General features: G+C 47.3%; 1 pseudogene; it reads right to left on the reverse strand.

Moving 5' to 3' along the window:
* Window positions 1-519: 519 nt before the first annotated feature.
* On the reverse strand, window positions 520-876 carry LOC143926934 (ribosomal biogenesis factor pseudogene; annotated as a pseudogene).
* Window positions 877-6,601: the final 5,725 nt, after the last annotated feature.

A 6,601-nucleotide genomic window follows, 5' to 3' on the forward strand; every position in this document is an offset into this window, starting at 1 on the left:
GGTGTGATTTCAGTGTCTAATTTGCACCTGAATCACACCTGAATCGCACTGAAAAACGCACAGGACACTTTTAATCGCTAGCCGACCTACCGCCGCAGTTATTCTGCAGCAGGTTGGCATGGCTGCACAAATCACCGTAGCTATACATCACTCCTTTAAGACGTCATAGCCGGGCACCCGCGATCGCTCGTGACAGGACGTGTGTGTGTGTGTGTGTGTGTGTGTGTGTGTGTGTGTGTGTGTGTGTGTGTGTGTGTGTGTGTGTGTGTGTGTGTGTGTGTGTGTGTGTGTGTGTGTGTGTGTGTGTGTGTGTGTGTGTGTGTGTGTGTGTGTGTGTGTGTGTGTGTGTGTGTGTGTACACACAAATTCCGGTTCTCTCAGGGGAGAGGAGACAGATCGTGTGTTCTTACTAAGTAGGAACACCGATTTCTCTCCTCCCCCAGGCAGTCCCCTTCCCCTACAGTTAGAACACACCTAGGGAAGACACTTAACCCCTTGATCGCCCCCTAGTTTTTTTTTTTTTTTTTTAAGGTTTCAACTGATTTAATATAAAATAGGGCTATAGCTGTGAAAGTAGATCTGCAGCATTGTCAACATCTGCGGGGGCTTCTGGTGTTGGCTTGGAAATCTGGCTTGGCTTTGCTTTTGATGCAGACATCTTTTTCAGCTGGGCAACATCTTTGTGCAGCTCTGTGAAAGCTTTGTTGACTTTGCTCACTTTGTCATTATTGGAGACGTTGAGTTTCTTTAGTGTGGACTTTACTGGTTTGGCTTTGTTTTTGGCTTTTATACTTCGACTGTTTGCGACATGAAATACATTATTTTGTTTCTGTCCTTTTCCTTTGCTTTTGGCCATTGTTTACTTCCTCTAGCATGTGCCGATCGCCCCCTAGTTTTAACCCATTCCCTGCCAGCGACATTTATATAGTAATCAGTGACTATTTACTGTAAAGCTCTATTCGCTGTATAAATGTCAATGGTCCCAAAATAGTGTCAAAAGTGTCCGATGTGTCTGCCGCAATGTCGCAGTCCTGATAAAAAATCGCAGATCGCCGCCATTACTAGTAAAAAAAAATAATAATAAAAATGACATAAATCTATCCCCTATTTTGTAGATGCTATAACTTTTTATTTGCTTATTGCAAATTATTTTTTTTCCCCAAAAATATGTACAAGAATACATATCAGCCTAAATTGATGAAAACATTTTTTTTTTGGATATATATTATAGCAAAAAGTACAAAATATTGTGTTTTTTCAAAATTGTCGCTTTTTTTTGCTTATAGCACAAAAAAATAAAGACTGCAGAGGTAATCAAATACCACAAAACGAAAGCTCTATTTGTGGGGAAAAAAGGACATCAATTTTGCTTGGGTACAACGTCGCACATGCCGTATTGCAGTTAGGGCATGCAATTGTCCGATAAAGCGACACAGTGCCGTATTGCAAAAAATGGCCTGTTCAGGAAGGGGGCAAATTTTGGGCTGTCACCAGGACAGGAATAGAGGGGAAATCTTTCAATGGGGACACTATTTCAAGGATTCCCCACATATTTGGAGGTATTTCCTCTAACTTCCTCTTATGTCTATGGGACAGGAAGTGAAAAGAAATCTCCCCAATGGGTCAGAGATGACAAATGGAAAAAAAAATCTGACAGAGGTTCTAACCCTCCCTTACTCTATCCAAAAAAAAAAATATTTATTTAACTCTGTTTGTCAATTCCTACAATTCCTCTGATCCTGATGGCCAGTTATTAGTCTTGCTTATATTTCAGTAGCGGAGTATAAATTGTCTGCTCAGACTATAGATCTCAGGGCTGTCCTAAATCCAAACACGCCACATTTAGCAATCTAGAGACGTCTCAGCAGCAGGCTATCAATCCTCACAATGCGGCTTACTATGAGCTGCTGCTAATGGTTTGCTTATTACTACCTTGTAAGTTATACAGAGAGAAGTCTGCCGCAAACCTCATTCCTCGCTTTCTTTTCCGGGCTTATAACTAATTATGGGAATAATGGAGTGCACTGGAAATATTTTATAAAAAAAAAAAAAAAAAAAATGGAGTTCGGTCAAAACACAAAATATGACTCCAAAAATATATTAACCCTTTATTCGTCCAGATATGCTGTTTTGAATTTTAGAAATGATAAGCAATACAGGTTTTGGCCCATCACAAACTACAATCCCTCAAAAAATGTACATTTTGGATAGAATGAGAGAGGGTTACGACCTCAGTCAGGTTTAATATTATTAGTATTATACACGATTTATCATAGGCATGAGCAACCTATTACATTAGGGTGTGCACCCCAAAGCTCAAACACACACATTATATTGTCAAAAGTATTGAGACACCTGCCTTTACACGCACATGAACTTTAATAGTATTTAATAGTATCCCAGTCTTAAGCCTCGTACACACGATCGGATTTTCCGCAGACAAAACGTCAGACTTTTGTCCGAAGGGCGTGTGCCGCAAACTTGTCTTGCATACAAGCGGCAAGGAATTGTCTGCCAACAAACACGAACGTAGTGACGTACTAGGAGCCAATAGAGGAAGTTCAATTGTCATGCGCCACCCTTTGGGCTCCTTTTGCTAATTTCATGTTAGTAGAAGTTTGGTGAGTGTTGATTCGCGCTTTTCATTTCGTGCTTTTCAGTTTGTTTCTGAACGGCCGTTCGTTAACCAGACATGTTGCGGAATCGGAGGAGATAATGTGTTATTTATTATTGGCCTTGGAGTTATTGCTTTGACCCAAGTCCAGTCCAGGAACAGGAGGAGGAGGATTTCTTGGACCAAAAATTGGTTGCTTTATTAATCGTGACAATTATGTCATATGCCTTTGCTGCGGGAGCTCCAGGAGAATAATCCGGATGATTTTTGGAATTATCTCCGGATGACGGACCCCTGCTTTCACCAACTCTTGGCATTGTTGACCCCCTATATTAAAGCGGTTGTATACCTGCACATAAAAAAAAAAAGAAAAGAAAAAAAAAAGAGCTAGTATGCAGCTCAAAAGGAAGCAAGCAGCGCATACTAGCTCATTATGAAATACCTCAGAACGAAGCCCCTGTATCGGAGCATGGTCCACGTGGAGGAAGCTGACATCTTGCCCTCGGCATGTCTTCCGGGTTCGCAGCTCCGGTGCCATGAGTTGTTGGAGCCGCAATGTTGTCACTCCCGCACATGCATGCAGGAGTTCTATTCCCGGCAAGGTCTGGCAGCGTCTGCCGGACCTTCAGCTGCATGCAAAGGGAACATCTAAACCATACAGGTTTAGGAGATATTCATTTTACCTACAGGTAAGCCTTATTATAGGCTTACCTCAGCCTGTGGGTAAAAATTTCAAATTTGGGTATACAACCACTTTAAGAAGCAGGACACATGCATGAGGCTTTTATTTTATTTTTTGGTTGAATAATAATGATTTGATTTGGTATATTTTGCAAATTTTTGGATGCATAGAATGCACTTTTTGGTTAAGTTCTATTGGCAGATAGTCAGGGCCGTCTTTAATATTGATTGGACCCTGGGCAAAACTTTTCTTGGGGCCCCCCCCCCCCCCATGCAATTTCGCTCTCCACCTGCTCTGAGACATACAATAAATAGCAACTAGACCAGGGGCGTACTAAGTGGGGGGGCGGGGGGGCGTGCCGCCCCGGGTGCCAGACACTGGGGGGGTGTCAGGCCAGCGCCCCCCCTCCCCTCTCCGCAACTGAAGTGTCAGACAGCGCCGTGAGGAGCCCGAGGCACTGGCAGTGGGCGGCATTGCACCCGAGTGGAGTGACATCTGCTGGCTCAGTGATCCGGGACCCGGCTCCCCTTCTCTCTGTGGTCGCGTCGCGCTGCCGTTCTGATCAGTCTCGGGCAGCGGCTGTCACTCACAGCCGAGCAGAGTGAAGCCGCCTCCCCCTCCTCCATGCACAGCACTGTGTAGACAAGGAGGGGGAGGCGGCTTCACTCTGCTCGGCTGTGAGTGACAGCCGCTGCCCGAGACTGATCTCAACGGCGCGATGTGAGTCACGTGACTACAGAGAGAAGGGGATTATTGCGCCGGGTCCAGGATCACTGAGCCGACAGGTGACACTCCACTCGGGTGCTGCTCGCACCTCCCCCCTGCAATGCCGCTGCCTTGGGCTCCAGGTACACTAGGGGTTCTTTACTGTGGTGGGTCCTGCACTGTAGGGGGGTCCTGCACTGTAGGGGGTCTGCACTGTAGGGGGGGGTCCTGCACTGTAGGGGGTCCTGCACTGTAGGGGGTCTGCAGGGGGGGTCCTGCACTGTAGGGGGGTTCTTTACTGTGGTGGGTCCTGCACTGTAGGGGGGGTCCTGCACTGTAGGGGGGGTCCTGCACTGTAGGGGGGGTCTGCACTGTAGGGGGGGTCCTGCACTGTAGGGGGGGTCCTGCACTGTAGGGGGGGTCCTGCACTGTAGGGGGGGTCCTGCACTGTAGAAGGGGTCCTGCACTGTAGGGGTCCTGCACTGTAGGGGGGGTCCTGCACTGTAGGGGGGTCCTGCACTGTAGAAGGGGTCCTGCACTGTAGAAGGGGTCCTGCACTGTAGAAGGGGTCCTGCACTGTAGAAGGGGTCCTGCACTGTAGAAGGGGTCCTGCACTGTAGAAGGGGTCCTGCACTGTAGAAGGGGTCCTGCACTGTAGGGGGGTCCTGCACTGTAGGGGGGTCCTGCACTGTAGGGGGGTCCTGCACTGTAGGGGGGTCCTGCACTGTAGGGGGGTCCTGCACTGTAGAAGGGGTCCTGCACTGTAGAAGGGGTCCTGCACTGTAGGGGGGGGTCTTTACTGTAGGGGAAGATTCGGCACTGTAGGGGGGTCTGTACTGTAGGTGAGGATTCTGTACTGTAGGGGAGTCTGTACTGTAGGGGGGTCTGCGCTGTAGGGGGGTGGGTCTGTACTGTAGGAGGGTCTGCACTGTAGGGGGGGGGGGGTCTGCGCTATAGGGTGGAGGGGTCTGTACTGTAGGAGGGTCTGCACTGTAGGGGAGGATTCTGTACTGTAGGGGGGTCTACACTGTAGATGGGGGTCTGTATGGTAGGGAGGGGGGTCTGCACTGTAGGGGATCTGTGTAACATGCAGAGGGTCCAGAGCTGTGAGGGGCTGTGTAATGTAAAGGGGTGCAGAGGTGCAGGGTGCTGTGTAATGTAAAGGGGTCCAGAGGTACAAGGGCTGTGTAATGTAAAGGGGTCCAGAGGTTCAGGGTGCTGTGTAATGTAAAGGGATCCATGGGTACAAGGGCTGTGTAATGTAAAGGGGTCAGGAGGTTCAGGGTGCTATGTTATGTAAAGGGGTCCAGAGGTACAAGAGCTGTGTAATGTAAAGGGGTCCAGAGGTGCAGGCTGCTGTGTAATGTAAAGAGGTCCTTAGGCGCAAGGTCCTGTGTAATGTAAAGGGGTCCAGAGGTGCAGGGCGCTGTGTAATGTAAAGGGGTCAGGAGGTTCAGGGTGCTATGTTATGTAAAGGGGTCCAGTGGTACAAGAGCTGTGTAATGTAAAGGGGTCCAGAGGTGCAGGCTGCTGTGTAATGTAAAGGGGTCCAGAGGTGCAGGGGGATGTGTAATGTAAAGAGGTCCTTAGGTGCAAGGTCCTGTGTAATGTAAAGGGGTCCAGAGGTGCAGGGTGCTGTGTAATTTAAAGGGGTCCAGAGGTGCAGTTGTGGAGAGGGGGGGTACACAGTAGTGACAAAAAGATATTGAAGGATGCAGAGGTATGCAGGGGACACGGTGGGTGTTTTTACATTTTATGGTGGGGCGGGGGGGTGCCAGATATAGGATCCGCCCCGGGTGCCAAATGCTCTAGGTACGCCCCTGAACTAGACTCAAAGTCAGTTTACTGAATCAGATCATGCAGCTATTGCGATTGGTTGCCAGAGGTTACAGTGTATCATTACCGCTCACTGACTGGTTGCTAGAGGTTAAAGCACACATTACGGCTCACTGATTAGTTACTAGAGGTTACAGCACACAATTTCTGCTTGTTGATTGGTTGCTAGAGATTACTGTGGATATGACCTCTGGCAGAATGATATACATATGAATGCCACCGGCTGCCGATATGTATATATGAATGCTGGTAATTTACATGTAAACACAGAGTCTGCAGGTGAGTCAGCTGTACATAACAATAGGGCAGAGCTGGGCAGCATTAGTAGCAGCACTTCACACTGAGATATCGGGACACAGCACAGGACTAAACCCTCAAGGGATGAGGGAATTTAAACCAGGATAGTTGGCAAGTATGAGGCAGCTGCTTTGGGCCCCACAACAATCACAGGGCCCAGGGAAGCTGCCCCTTTTGCCCTGCCTTAAAAACGGCCCTGCAGATAGTATGTCTAATTTTATTTTTATTTTTTTAATGCACAATAAAAAAATTGTGGAGAATAATACTTGGCTATGTGTTTTACTTCAAATGACAGTTTGGGAGTAGGCAGTTAAAAATACAAAATGTAAAATTCACAAGGGACACCAACATAGTTGTATCTTTGATCTTAAAAACTACAGGATTTTGGTGTTGTGGTAACTTGCCCAAAAAAAAAAAGAACAAGCATAATAATATTATTCTTGATATCACTAGGAAATAAAAGCCTT

The sequence above is a fragment of the Lithobates pipiens genome, unplaced genomic scaffold (genome assembly GCF_037356315.1).
Source record: "Lithobates pipiens isolate NorthernLeopardFrog02 unplaced genomic scaffold, aLitPip1_a1.2 Scaffold_23, whole genome shotgun sequence".
In the NCBI taxonomy this organism is placed as follows: domain Eukaryota; kingdom Metazoa; phylum Chordata; class Amphibia; order Anura; family Ranidae; genus Lithobates; species Lithobates pipiens.